The 15,127-nt window shown below is 44.8% G+C and overlaps 1 protein-coding gene across 5 annotated transcripts in view; it reads left to right on the top strand.

Annotated features, from left to right (window-relative positions):
- Positions 1–15,127, top strand: part of Dll (homeotic protein distal-less) — a 140,206-nt gene that overhangs the window by 23,990 nt on the left and 101,089 nt on the right. The gene's annotated exons all lie outside the window — the stretch shown is intronic.

Raw genomic sequence — 15,127 nt, 5'->3', positions numbered from 1 at the left:
TGATTCCAATCATAAATAGAATGTTAATCTTCATGCAGAATAAAAGTGATATGCATCAACTGCACGGTAAATGGAAGAACATCAACAATAGCTGTCTAATGATTGTATTCAATACTTGTAGACTGCTCATGAAAGTAAATGAAGAGTTTATGCACCCGTTGCTCCATCCAATAAAATCAAACAACAAAATAATACAATAGTTTCATCAACAGTCTCGGATGGAACAGCTGCATCGCAGTTGCATATATTTTTTCCACGAGCAGTCGTGGATCGTCTTTCGGTAATTAATATCCCCGCGGTCGAGATATAAATATCTGATGCGTTGAAGTTTCTCAACGAACTTGCCACGATGTGTTGAAGTTCTAGGCACTGTGTTAGGATCGATCGAGAAGTTCTCGATCCTCGTTTAACCTTCCAGACCCTACATTCTACGGTCTACATCTTCGCAGTCGAATCAAGCAGGCTGCAAAACTAGAACGGAATTGAATATTTGAGTATTAGGAAGTCGCGAACGAAATTACGGAGAAGAAATGCCATCTTGGATCGATCTCCGTAAGCTCCTGATCTTCGTTTGTCACGCTCCAAGCCCCTACACACTCGAGCGAGGCGAAATTGAACGTTCGAGTACGAGGAAGTATTGAATTGTGCTTCCAATTCAATCGTTACGTTGCACTGTGTAAGGGTTGAACAGTGACACATGAGCATCAGGAGCTACCAGGCTGAGACAAGATGGCGTAGGCTCCTCTACAGAGCATAATCTCGGACGGTTTTAGATACTCTTCTCAGTGGGAAATCGATGGAGAATTTTCTTATGCCCAGACGGTCAAGCTTCCTGCCGGTTTTATCGCTTCGTTTTGACGTGTAACGGTTAAAAAGTTGTTAAATAGGGATCGAGAGATGATAGATAGAATTCAAAATGGCGCAGCTCGGTCGGGAGCATGATTTGTAATCATGCTGTGATATCTTGTAATGAAATACAGGAGCTGCATAGAACTTTTTTTCGTTTGTTAATATTTTTAATAGTTTCTTAATTTTTCTCTCTCTAACAGTTTCTAAATCTTTTTCTTTCACTGTTCAAAATTTTATAATCAATCAATTTTAAACCCCAATAAATCAATTAAATCAATTTCATAATAAATTCATAAAATCCTCAGTCTGTTTATCACATTATTTAACAATCTATATGTTGTATAAGGATTATAGTACAGTACATAACTAATTCAAAATGGCGTACTTTCCTTTAGAGTATATTCTGAACCGCCGCCTTCGTTAAAAATATACCTTTTACCTAAAAATCTGACGTTACACTCGCTTCGAACGCCCAAGAGTGTAACAGTTATGAAATGGGTTTCAGAAACCAGAATAATTAATTCAAGATGGCGTAGCCTCCACTAAAACCTGATCTAAACGTCCAATGTTTAAAAAAGAAAGAAAATGTCCTCGCATCGGACTGTTCAATATCACTCCCTCTTTCACAGTTCCATTCGACTGACTAGGGGTTGAAGAGTCGTCAAACGAGGCTCGGGAAGCCCGGTAGAATTAATTCAAAATGGCTTCTGCAGGCGCGCGATCCCGGCCGGCGTACTTCTCGGTGTAAAAGAAAAACAGCGGCTCCCTTATTACACACTTCTGTCACTTCGTTGAACGGCGTAAACGTTGATAACTTGAAAGGTGAAGATTGGAAGCGGACGCGGCTTTCCCAGGACCGTGAACCCGGCCAGGCTGCAGCTCGCTCGCGAAAATGAGAACGATGAAGTCGATTCCAGGAATCCGTTCGCGGTTCGCTTTTCTCTTCGCGCCGTCTAAAAGCGGTTTCTTCCCGGTCTCGATTTTCGTTTTTCACCGTACACGTTCACGCGAGTGCATCAGAGTGCACGGCACCGTGTGCACGCCCGTATCTACACGCACCCGTGCACGGACGATAGCTATCTACGCGTTAATCTACGCCGCGGCAGCGTTTTCGCGATGACGACGCTCGGTTTTCCGTAGATCGAGCACGATCCATCGCGTGCCTCATCGGCGAGACCTTGATCGCGATTCCTGCGTGATACCAGCTACTTATTAGTCGCGTTTCACGGACCGGCGAAGATGTTTCGATAAAAACACGAAAAGTATTCCCGAAGACAATGTTGTTTTTTTTTTACTCGGCCGTTCGTGTGCTCCCCCACGGTCCGCGGAGTTTTGACGTCAAACGAGACCTCGATGGAACGTCAAGGCTCCGACACACCGGGGCCTCGAAAATTTGACCTTTCGTCCCGAAGTTGGCCGAACTGAAATTAATGCTCTCGCACGTGTTATTGCCTTGCGATCTCCCGAGGCAATTACCGCAACTTCAGCGACGACGATCATTCAATTTCCAGACATGTTCGAGATGTTTGATATTTTCACCGGCCATAAATTCCATTTCTGCGTTCTGTACAATTTTTATACGGAGACTCGAATTGTTTTTAGTTGATAGAAGGTCTATTAGACAATGACTGTAATACTGTTTTTTAATTTTACTATTTTTTGGGATAGAAGTTCCTCTCGTTCTTCGTTTAATATTCTCTTTTATTTATTTGATTATTTTTTGCAAAGACATAGAAATGAAAAGGAATAAAAAATATATAAAGAAATTGTAACCGGTAGGTATTATTGTATTTACATTGTTCAGTAATGTCATCTTTTCTATTGTTTGCAATCGCACCTGCCCACTTTTCTCATAAACGCGTAAAATCCGCACTCTATAGTCAATTGTTTCATAGTTTCTGCAGAAGCCTGTGTAATTCGTATCTAACGATCTCAATAAAATTCTTTAATAGCGTCAAATATACAAAGTTCGCTGCTGCAGCAAGCGTAACGCTCGGAGCGCATAAGTCGGTTCGCTGGCTAGCAAAGCGTAGCCTCGCCGTCGCAGAACGGTTTTCCAGGTGCGTACTCTGGGCAGGGCTCGGACTAAATTCTCCCATATGAAACGGTGACATAGCGGGCCTGGGATCGGCGCAAACGGGGGCGCAAAAAATCGCGTCGCTCGGACAGACTGTTTCCCTTTTCCCGGGCAGCAGGCGGTACGTAACACCGGATCACTTGCGAAACTGCGTGGCGGCAGACGTCGAACCGCGAACAACCGTTGCGTACCTGTCCCCCCGTCCCGTATCTCCACCTTTCCCTCGCCTTCCGCTCATTTATCTGCGTCCATTTATCTGCCTATCACTAGCGTCTCGGCAGGCATGCCGCCGGTGCTACCTCGCCGGGGTCCTGGATCCAGATGGACCGGATAACTGAGTCGGTTTCTCGCCGCGGCAACAATGAATCGGCTAATTAATGATTTCCAGTATCGGTACAATCGATGCTCGCTTCCCTCGCGCCGCGCACGCGAGGGTGGAAACTTAGGGGTGTGAATTTTTCGATCGCCGATTCGGCTGCCTTAACTCCGGGCCAGTCTCTCGAATCTTATCAGATCCGGAGTCCGGAGGTGGCAGTTTCGCAGGCCAGATGCATTAGATACCGGTTACGGAGCCGTGGAACAATGGCTCGAACATAATTGATGATTCCGGCGGACCGTGTATGAATCATTTGGAGAACGCCGCGGCTAGCTGGGCTAGGCGAGCGACGCGTGAAAGTGGTGTGCCTCGGGAATGTCACTCGCATTGTTACTGCGATTTGCTCTTGGCTGTCTCTGGATCGCGACGAGGGTTTAACTAAGTGCCAGTGGCGGTCCGTTCCAGGTTGAATTGAAAGCCAAAAGGTAGCGGAAACTGCTGGCGGAATGTCAGCCGGCTTGCTTCGGTAGCTAACGTGCTTCGTAGCTATACTGCTTAAGTAGTGGATTTATAAGCTAGAAAATTGTACGCGGGGTTTTCTCGTGCAGGTGTCAACTCTTTGGGCAGCTAGACCGTTTGGGCATCTAAAACGTTAGGGGCGAGTTCGCTGGGAAACTATACAGGTTCTTCTGTGTCAAATATTTTTGCATGAACGAATGGGGATTTGAAAAATCTCTGATGCAAGGCTTTCGACTTTGCAGAAAAGATCCCAGAGAAATAAAATTCGCGAATATATTGCGAGACCAGCACAGAGTAGAAAGCTGGTAGTGTCTTCAAAAAAGAGTCGTGCATCATCTAGTGTTTGCTAGCATAGTTTTCAGTAGGAAGTGCTTCAGCATCATGAAATCAGACATAGAACTTTTAACTTCGTATAAATTTCACGAAAAAATTAAATCAGCCAATATTGAGAGATCAACGCAGAGTAGAAAACTGAGTCCAAACAAAGAGCATAAATCGTGCAGTGATCCAAGCACTAGGAACTAGAACATCAGAAGAACAACCATCATAGGATCTTTCACGCGGCATACAAATCTCCAAAGAAATGAAATCTGCGAAAATAGAGAAACCAGCACTGTGTAGGAAGCTAGCAGAGTGCTCAAAGAAAGAGTACGCATCGTATAGTGGTCGGTAGCATAGTTTCGAAAGAAATATCATAAATGGTTCCAGTGGTTCCAACAGTAGAAACTTGAGGATCACAAAAATCTCTAATATAGGATCTTCAAGTTTGCATAAAAATCTCCAAAGAAATAAAATCAGTGAGACTGTAGAAAGCAGCACAAAGCTTGCAGAGTTCCCGAAGAAAGAGCACGCATCATCCGTTGCTCCCAGGCAGCAAGATTTCGAGGCTCGAAGTATAAAGGAGCATCCATCCAGCAGAATCTCGATAATCCGAGTCTAGACGATCCGCATCAAAGCATCGCCGAAGTGTACTCGATACGGAACAGTTCCGCGGCATGATCGAAGTAGACCGATTAGCTGGTTCTTTTTCTCTTTCGTCCTTTCTCTTCTGTTCCTCTTCGTCCGCAGCCAACTGACCGGCATCGAACGAGCTTATCACGCTGTTATCTCATCGGCTCGTCGCTCGGTTCGTGCGTGTCGAGATAGCAACGTATCCAACCATCGAACTGCTTAGGCCAAGTCTGTCTCTCTATTTCTCTTTCTCTCTCCCCTTACTCTTTCTCTACGGATTGTCCGCGAATGCATCCAAATGATTGAATACACTCTCGCCGTACTATCGACACAGGCAATAAAACTAATAGAAGTTCGACCGACACGTCGCTATCGTCTCGTATCTGTCCACCGGCTACAAATGGGAAAGTTTCGAGGCACGCGAGCCACGCCATGGCTTATTATTCCGTGGACGTTCGTGCGCGCCCACGCACCCCCCGCGCCCTTGTGTATTTTCGGACGCGATCCTCGTAAATCCTGCACGATATTATTTAATTCAATTTTATTCGGGATACGCTCGTTAAACGTCTGACGTGGACGACAGACGTGGCGAGGGTGGCTTACAGGCTGCATCGTTTCTCTTATAATCTGATGTGCAGATGTTGATTCCATTCTAGATTTATTTTGAGCGTGGAGGATTGATTAGGAATATTTTGAGGATTTGTGAAACTGGTTAGGAATGAAGTACAGTAATTTTGCTCAGAAGTGTTCGGAGGTCGGAATTGAAACCGGCAGATCGGAGAATACCAAGCCGCGATTCTTCGAGCCTCGCGGCTCGTTTTTATAGGAACTCGGGGCAGTCGGCAAAAAAGGGCTGCGGCCTGCATGCCGGTGTACATTAATTGAATACATAGCAATGCTAGAATAAAAACGATGACTTAACTTCTTTATTTCTAATTTTTTGCCGCGATTCGAAGGCAATTCGGAGGCCGCATGCCGCGATTCGAAGACAATTCGGAGGCCACATGACACGATTCGATGGTCACGTACCTGGTACAGTAATTTTTTCCTAATTTGCGCTCAGACTGCGCACAAAAATGGATAATTTGGGAAGAGGAGATACGATTATTCGGGCATTACAACTCGTTTTTTTAGTTTAGTTTCTTTTAGTCACCGATTATCAACAACTATAAAAACAAAACGCAAGGCTCGAATAGTCATATTTACTCTTCCCAAATTGTCCATTTTTGTGCGCGAACCGAGCGCCAATTAGGAAGAAATTACCGTACCTACCACGTATCTTGCAGCTCCGCAGTTTTTCTTACCTGACTCGCACCCAAACGACCATTTTGCATTTTCTTTCGGGAATACTGTGCCGCATCACACGCTTGACCGACTCCGTCGACCCTTAGCCTTGACGTAGTAATAAATTACATAGACGTAGGGAAATTCACAGCAATCCGAAATTTGGCATTTTAATTACTGTAATTTCATCTGGAAATTAGTGTGAGCGGTGATTCTTTTACAATTAGAGATATAGTTGCATTGAAGTTTTTACAGTTAAAAATTTTTTTTTTAATTTTCGACATTTGTAATCACGTTTTGCTTGAGGAAAGTGACAAGTGCTTGTTTTATATTTTAGACAGTTCTTTAACATTTGAAAATTTGATTGGATTATCCTTTAAATTGTCCTTTAAATTGTCCATTTTAAATTATCCTTTAAATTATCCTTTAAATTGTCATTTGAAGGCATCAATCTTCAAGATTTGCAATTACATTTTATGTTTGAAAATCAACCCTTGAATGGCATTTTTTAAGGAGTCCTTTGATCTATGTAGATTCTCACAATTATATTTTAGAAAATTTGTCCCGGAATTTTGTTTTAAAGAAGATTGTTCATAAACCTGAATCATTAGCATCTGTAATCTTATTGTATCTTCTGTTTGTGAGGAGTCCTTCGATAGCCTCAATTTTCATCGTCTTATAATTACACTTTGGCTCAGGAAATCGATCCTTAGACTTCATTTAAATTCTCTTACTCTCAAGAATTCTCGGATTCACGGTAAACCTGTTTTATGTGAACAAGTTCAAAGTAAAAGTTCAGACTACAAGGAAAAACGATATTAAAGGGGAAGATGATTAATGGCATGGAGTATTAATCCCAGAAATTGATGGAAAATTAAATGATCGTTCCGAACGTAGTTACAGAGTTCGAATCAGCTCGCCGTGTTCCCAGAATCGCTTCTATACCTTCGTGGAAATCCTTTTCATCCTGTTCTGGGAGGTTTTATTGCAGGACGTCCGATGACGCCTCGCTAAAACTTTCCCTCGGATCCGACGAGAGTTGTCGTGCACGACGCAACGCGCCGGAGGAGTGATGTTTCCGTTGTCTAATGGCCCGCGTTGTCGCTATAATCATACGTCTTCGGGTTCAATGTGTACTTTCCTTCACCTAGATACAGCGACGCTTGTGCTCGATCAACGTTCGACATGAATATTTTGTGAGAACACACGAGTCTATATTTTCAGCCAGCAGTTTTCTTTCGTCAGCCTTGACACGGTAACACCCTCGTGCCGAAATAGTTGCCGTTTTTTTTTTATTCAAGCCTCATTCCCGTTATCCCTCCGATCAAAATACGCAATCTCACGATCCAAAAATTACGCGGAAATATTTTAAGTAGCCCCGGATTCTCTTCATTATTTCGATTCGTTTTAATGTTACTTTTCGAATATTTCACGTGTTCGGCGGCCGCTTTGACGATCCGATCTTTGAATTAGGTGGAAATCGTCTTCAAGATAAATATTTTACGTTTTTGTGCTATTACGGATCCGTGTTCGCAGATCTTTATGTAAATTAAAATCTTCTGGGGCAATTGTATAAAACAGGATTTAAATAAAAATACATATCGTTTAGTAATACTTTTAATAAATTGTAAATAATGCAACAATGTGTTCTAAAATGTTTCTGAAACCATCAATGTATTTCATTCACACGTTTTTGCCGTAAGTACACTCGAAACATTAACATGCTTTTTTAACCGTGCGCTGTCATTCACAGATTGAAGTATTAAATTATAGAATTCTACCGATCTTGAAATTAGTTGGAAATATTCTCGAAAATAACCCTTTCGGAACTTCACTTAATAATGTCATTAATAATATTAAAACATACGGTATCGTTGATCTGTAAATTCAGACGATATATCTTTCCAAACAGTCCTCATTAACGTTTAATCGCTATCGTTAGGATCTATGCGGTAAAATCGCTGGCGATTTTTTACTGAAAATTACTGTGCACGTAAAACGGAAATATTCATTGAATGAAAATAAAAATATCGGAAATTCCAAGATCCGTTACGTGGACAGTTCGCAAGCGGAGTTTCGTGGCGCAGGCCTCGCGCGCATTATCAGTCACTTTCGTTCGACGTCCTCGTTAATATTTGACGCGTTCGGTCGCCATTTTTTGTGCGATCGCCGCGGAAACCATTTAGCCGTTCGCCGATAAAAACGTGGATCCAGTAATACTAGTTTTTCCATGCGCTACGAAACTTGCATCGGCGCGCACTCTGTTTCGCCTGCCATTTCACGCGTGTCATACAACAAGCACGACGTAATTATGTCGCGTACGCCTAGACGCCGCTCGTTTTCCCCGGCAGAATGAAAAATACAAGACTAATTGATAGTGTGCAACGAATCGCAGAACAAAACCCGCGCGGAGACACCGTATCGATTCCTATTTCGCGGTGAACTCGCGTATCCTTGAAATAATTGGCTGCTTTTTACCGCTTCCCTCTATAGCCATGCCAGCCGACTTTTATCAATCATTTTCTTCGCCGTTGTGTACAAACCCTCGACCGCGACCGTCGATCTTTTTACGCCGGCCGAGGAAATTCTATACAATTATTTAAATCAGTCCTCGGATAGATCGTGTCTGAAACATTATTCCGTCATTAGCGTTATGGATTTTGCGGTTTCGATGGCTTCTGATTCGTTACGCCGCTTTCTTGAAAACCAATGGACGTTAAATTCAATTTAGATCTTATTGCTTTAGTGCCCCGAGATTATCCGAGCGTCTGATACTTGAATTCACAATTACATCGAAGCATGCAAGGAGGTTTGCGTACAACACTAGTTGTTGCAAAAATCAGCATGAATTTAGTCCAACGCTAAATCTATTATCCAAACGTCCGTGTGTTCTATTTCGAAATTTATTGTGGCTTGATGCATTTCTAAGTTCATTACGTGACTTTGTCTTTTGTGCGATAAGTAGACCGCGAATTTTGCACGCTTGTGACAGAAACCAGTAGCTGAAATACGATAGAACAAGCACGAGATGAGATTAGTGGTGCGATATTTGCAAGCTGTTAAAATTATTAAAAGAACAAATGAATTTCTATGTAATTCCTGTTTTGTGCGATCGAGGTAGACAATTTTGTTGCGGGTTATAAGAACAGATTTATTCGACACAGAGCAACCAGTCTCTAAACGATTCCCTGTTCTTTCCAATATCAATGAGTTCCACGTAGCATTTTGTTGCATTCTCTAACAGAATTTCTTTACAGAATTCGAAAGTGTGAACCATCTTTGCCTCGCATTTTCGTCGCAAAAATTTCCGAAGTAACCGAAATTTTTCCCTTCGCTCGCTGGCTCGCGAAGAAGGGGGGAAGCAATTATTCCAATTTCCCGGGGACACGTACGAATCGGTCGAGGCGTGTCTCACCTCTCGTTACATCGTTTCCGAGAACAGATCCTCGGGGTTGTTCGGCGGCCTCCTGAATATCGTGCAAAAAGGAGCCTTCGGAGGACGCGGATCGACTCGGAGAAATCATGGAGTACACGCCACGTGAGAACCAATAAAAAAAGCCACCTCGCAGAGGAAGGAGGGCTCCCCCTCCCCTGCCCCCGTACTGCATCCCTCCCGAAGGGTTCCACGAGCGTGGTGGCGCCCCCTTATATTCCTCCGACACGGTGGCGGTGTTTTCGCGTCGTTGTGCGCGAGGAATCGCGGCGCGGTGTTTCTGCAAACATCGAACTCGTCTGCCGGTAATTATTGGTATTTGAGGCACTGTGGGAGGTCCCGCGAGGCACGCCAGGCTCTTTCGATGCACGTACATGCACGAGCCGCTGCGTGAAAATAATTATCGGCCTTCTCTCCGCTTCTTCAAGAGCCGGCCAACAGAATGGAGTGAAAGAGAGGCTGCTAGTGGGGGGGGGGGCAGAAGGGGTAGGGGGACGACATCCTTCGATAAAGGAGAGACGGGGCCCCGGCGTCTGCCTTTCCTTTTTCTTCCTCCATTTTCCTTTCTCCTGTTTGGAAAAACACCGGCCCACCGCTACTTTTTTTCGCATGAGGAGAGACTTTCTTGTAATTAGGCCTCGAGGAAGACTTCTGCATGATACTTCATTCGGTCGGTGGATTAGAAGTTGTTTGTTTTGTTGGTGTTTACGGTCTGGACTCATTCGAACATTTTTTGGCAGCTGTCACTTAGCGAATTCGGCCTTTTTAGACAGTAGGATTTATGTGGATTGGATAATTTATTAAGATATAATTTATACAGTAGAGACTCTCTTATCTGAATATTTATTTTTCTTTTTCTTTTCTTTTCTGAATTTTTATTTAGATGCATTATCGACTAGTGGAAAGCTTGAATAGAATATTTCGGTATCAGGATATTGCAAAGATAAAGCTTCACTTTAGGGAACCTCTACTGTATTATAAATAAATGAAACTTTAGTTTTTTTTTATACTCTCTATGCGGTATCTGTTTTATCATTCAAATATATTGTATAGGTATGTTTCCTTCATTAGATCGGATAGTCGAGGTTCAAGTTGTGTTTGATGTTCTTATTAATATTCTGACTATATTACACAGTTTGTATTTATTTATTTAAATTCCGTACAATATTTCCGACTCCGGGCTGAAATTTCGGTAAACGATGCATGATTACACATTTCTTTGGAAATTAGCAAACATTATGCAGGATTTATGATTTCCTTATGAGAAGAGTACTCACGTTAATTCTACAATTGATGCATGAAGAATAGATTTACATGTAGCTGAAGGAAGAATAATTTCAATGTGTACAAAAAAATAATTGCACATTTTAACGTAACATCAGTGTATCCAATTGAAGTCGATGTTACTGATTCACGTTATAATCACTGCAGGATTTTTACATCGTTGAAACCGGTCGACGAAAGTTTGTCACAAATTTCACAAACAATATTTATCACTGCAACGGTATATTTATCTCAACGAAAACAATGGAGCATACAATGTCATACATCAATCTCCTGCATTTCGTATTGAAAAAGGCCAGCGTGTTAGCATCAAGTTCGTTAAAATCTGGTCGATTAACACTAGATTTACGGTACCTGTCAAAATGATCGATCACTAATTTTTTAATTATGATTCAGATTGTAAAGATACATTTACGAGTTATTTATTCAAATATATGCCAGTTGCGGCAAATATGACTACAGCACTCGTTAAAAATCCGAATAAATCTCTTGTTGTTACTTTCATAAACCGATATAAAACAGCTGCTTTAATTGCTTCGTCGAATCTAGCGTCAATATCAACACTCTCGTGTGAAAGAAACGAGTCAACACAAGACCTTCCTACTAAAACAGTCTCGTCCGAAGTTCCACGATCAATTTTCATCGATCTCGCGTCCGAATAGCTGCGCCTATATTTCCGGGGAACCGATGCCGAGGAACCGGTCGTTCCACGTGAAAATCCTGTCGGGGCCGACGGTTGCCCCGCGACAAAGTAAAAATCCGGTCGCTCGGCGATCCTGCGGACCCGGTCCCTTGGGTGGAGAACCACGGCAGAGTCGAGAAGAATTCGCGCAAAACAGGCTCGAGGGGTTTCGACCGGCAGAAGCGCGCCCTCTCCGTTCCTCCCTCGTGCGAGGAATCCCTGCACCGAGCCGGGAACGAAATCCTCCTCCTCCTCCTTCTCCTCCCGTTCCCCGCCTCCTTCGAGGAGATCTTTCAGGAAGATCACCGGCGGCGCAATGCGTTTCGTTTGTGGCGCGCGCTTGCACCTGACCAACTTTATGGCAACGGGCGCACGGGGATCCACGGTATCAAGCAACAACGATGATCCTGGCTTGCCACATAGTTCTGACAGGCGCTGTGAAACGAGGGTGAATCGAGAGAGAGAGAGAGAGAGAGAGAGAGAGAGAGAGAGAGAGAGAGTGATGGAGAAAGGTGGAGATTCGCGGAGAGACGGGGAGAGAAATATGGCAAGAGAAAGAGAGACGGAGAGAAAAGGCGAGCTGGAAAGAGAAAGAGAAAGAGAGAAGCGGTGAGAGGGAGAGCGGAAGAGAGCTGGAGAGAGAGGGAAAGAGAGGAAAATTGGTGGTCAGATGGCAAAGTGTTGGTGGAGCGCCGAAGAAAGCAAAGGATAGACACCGGAGCGTGTACCTCATGGTAGGAATGGGTCAGCCATGGCAGAGCCAGGTTAGGGTACACACACACATTATTTCAATGTTGGCAGTAATGCCTGTTATTAAGCGATGATAATGATTGGTATTATCGCAGGTTGGGAGCAGGACTGGTAGCAGCGGATATAAATCATCCTTACTTCCTTCTTGCTGGCAGTGGCCTGGGCTCCGCGAGAGCTCACCTCCATGCCAAGAAGCTGTAAATAACCCGGCGAGTTGCAGCACGGCGTTGCTCGCCGCCAGGAGGTAAAGGAAAGGCTTCCTCCGACGCGACCGGCCGCCTGTGTTGGTGAATCGGTCTTAGATAGGTCGTTGTTAGGCTCTCGACGTTCTCTTCCTACCGTGCTACCCTGCTCGCCGGACTTTCCCTAGACGCCACTACCAATGCCGCCTGCCACTGCCAACTTCGGCTACCACTACCGTCCTCGCTGCCAGGGCAGACACTTCCGCTCGATTCCTCGGCACGTATTACGCATCTCGTTAGCGCCGCGCCGGCGTTAGCCGCACGCAATCCGCCAACGCGCCGCGACTATCGTCCTCGCGATCCTGGTCGCACCGAGCCGGCCAGGTCGCGCGTCCGCGGGGATGAATCACGGTTCCCACGAGACCATGGTGTACCGCACCGTGGCTGTATGTACCGTACCCATAGAGGTACCCGCTAGCTCAACGTCTTCGATGGCAACCTCCTTTCCCAAAGGCTCTTCCTCGCCGGACACGGAGCCTCTCTCACTCTGCCTCTCTCTCTCTCTCTCCCCCTCTCTCTCTCTCGCTCCACTCGACCATAAATCATCGTTCGGCGCCGACGATCGAATTCACGATACCCACGTCCTCCCTCGATTCCTAGAACGACAAGCAACGACCCGACCGCTGTTTCATCAACGGCAGTCCGCAGAGTCCTCCTTCGCTCCTCCGGGCTCACCTACGCGTGTGCGTGACGCGGATACCATCCTCGCTATCTTTTTCTCTTATACTCGCTCTCTCTCTCTCTCTCTCTCTCTCTCTCTCTCTCTAGCTCTTCCTCTTGGATAGGCTCCGTTTAGGCCATTCCCGACGCGAACTCCGACGAGTCTCGTGCACCAAGCCTAACGGTAAGGTCGAAGGGGTGCAGGGGGCCGCCACCAACCACGCCCACGCGTATCTCGATCTAATAAATCCAACATTTCGCCGGTAAATCCGAGCCCTATACCGTGGCAGTCGCGCAGATGCGGGAAAGGTTCGGGATCCACGGATTCGGGGAACGGGAACACCCAAATCGGACTTGATGCGCGCCTTTGACGTGCAGACAGAGAGGTCCTTCGGTGTCTGCGGAGATAAGGCGAAGAAAGCGAGGAGGATGTTTGGTTTTCAGTGGTTTTTGCATGGATTTTGAGGGATTGGTAGGTGCAACTCGTTTGGGGCCAGCTTTTTGAATAAGAAGCAATAGTTTCTGTTGCTGTGACAGCAACAAGTTCCAAATCGAACAAGTTCCAAAAAGACAAAAGTTACGAAGCAACGTTATCGAAGCAGTATAGTGATTGCGATACCTTGAAACATACTCAAATATTCTCCACCGGCTAATAACTTCGATGCAACTCGTGTTTCTCTGCACCCAAGCCAATATTTATGCTTCCTACGAAGATCCCTAATCTACCGCCGGATTTTTCAATTATTCTTCTAGATCTGGTATAGTTTATAGTGAAAATAATGTAATATGCAGCACTTAGGCGATCGCTGCAGGTTAACACGTGGGGGAGGGGGAGGGGGGCGGAGTGATCCCGAGGATCCACGAGAAGAATTAAGTGGCGTGAACGGTTGTCAGGTTTGAGATAAGTTCCTCTTGGTCTTAATTAAAGAGCAAGGCGAGCTTGAAGTTGAATATTCATGTTAACGAGATTTACATAATCAGAGTCAGTGCTCGAAAATGAATATAAAATGCCTTTACTTAGCCATGGATTCGCGTATCCACTTTTCATCGCGAACCACTAAATAGGAGCAAGGTTGTCATTTCCTTTCTACGATGCTACCTGGGATACTCAAAAATTATACCGTACAGCTACACATAAACTTCGTACAAGACTTCCCCAACTTGTTCGTATAATAAAATTTGAATTTTCTAGATATCATGTACATTCAGAGATTGCACAATTGGATTCATAAAACGAAGGGAAATCAGATCCTCCGCTAAGCGAAGTAAAAGACGATTAAATCGGAGAACATTTTTAGTGGAGTTCATTACATTGTTTCATTGCTAAACTGCAGATTTTCATGCAAATTTCGCCGGACTATTTGTAACAAAAAATAACAACTTAGATAAATTCGAGGAAATCCATAAGGTACACTTGCATTCGTTTAGATTGTAATTGACTATAAATTTCACCTGGTGATCTCTGTCGTAAATGTATAAAACCTGCAGTCTATTCACCGAACCGCATCGACTTCAACACGTGAAAAAATATTCCCGCAACACAACGTGTCTTTCTAGATAGATTTGCACGCAATCGATAAGAAGTGCAAAGCGTGCGAAAATCAGCAGTCTGGTCATCGTGCACCTACACCAAAAAACGGTCAACGTTGTGCGGGAATCGCGCCGAAGTATAGCGCTAAGAAAAATATTTCTGTAACACAGATCAGAATTCGCTGACGATCGAGAATAAGCGCGGAGGGTGAGAAATGAAGCGAAGGGACAAAAGTTGGAGCAGAGACTGCCATTTTGCCGAGGTTAATTGGCATTGCTCCACGCGCGAGCCGAGGAGACATCGGCATCGGGCGGCAGAAAGCGCGAGAGGGACCGGATCTCGTGACGCGAAAACTATAATTTGCCGGCGATTTCTTTCTCCCCGAAGCTCCGCGACCTACGGTGCCCGAACCTCGGCCACGTCTCGGTCTCGGGCTACCTTCCTCGGCTCTCCCAGCCGAACGGATTCCGCGAAACCGGACGGCTCTCCGATCCCAGCCGGAGAAAGAGAGCTGGATATACTCTCGCGAGGACTCGCGCGCGTTTTGCG

Source organism: Megalopta genalis, chromosome 4 (assembly GCF_051020955.1).
Source record: "Megalopta genalis isolate 19385.01 chromosome 4, iyMegGena1_principal, whole genome shotgun sequence".
NCBI lineage: Eukaryota > Metazoa > Arthropoda > Insecta > Hymenoptera > Halictidae > Megalopta > Megalopta genalis.
Note: the sequence above shows the minus strand (reverse complement) of the source record. Positions and strands in the feature narration are given on the sequence as shown.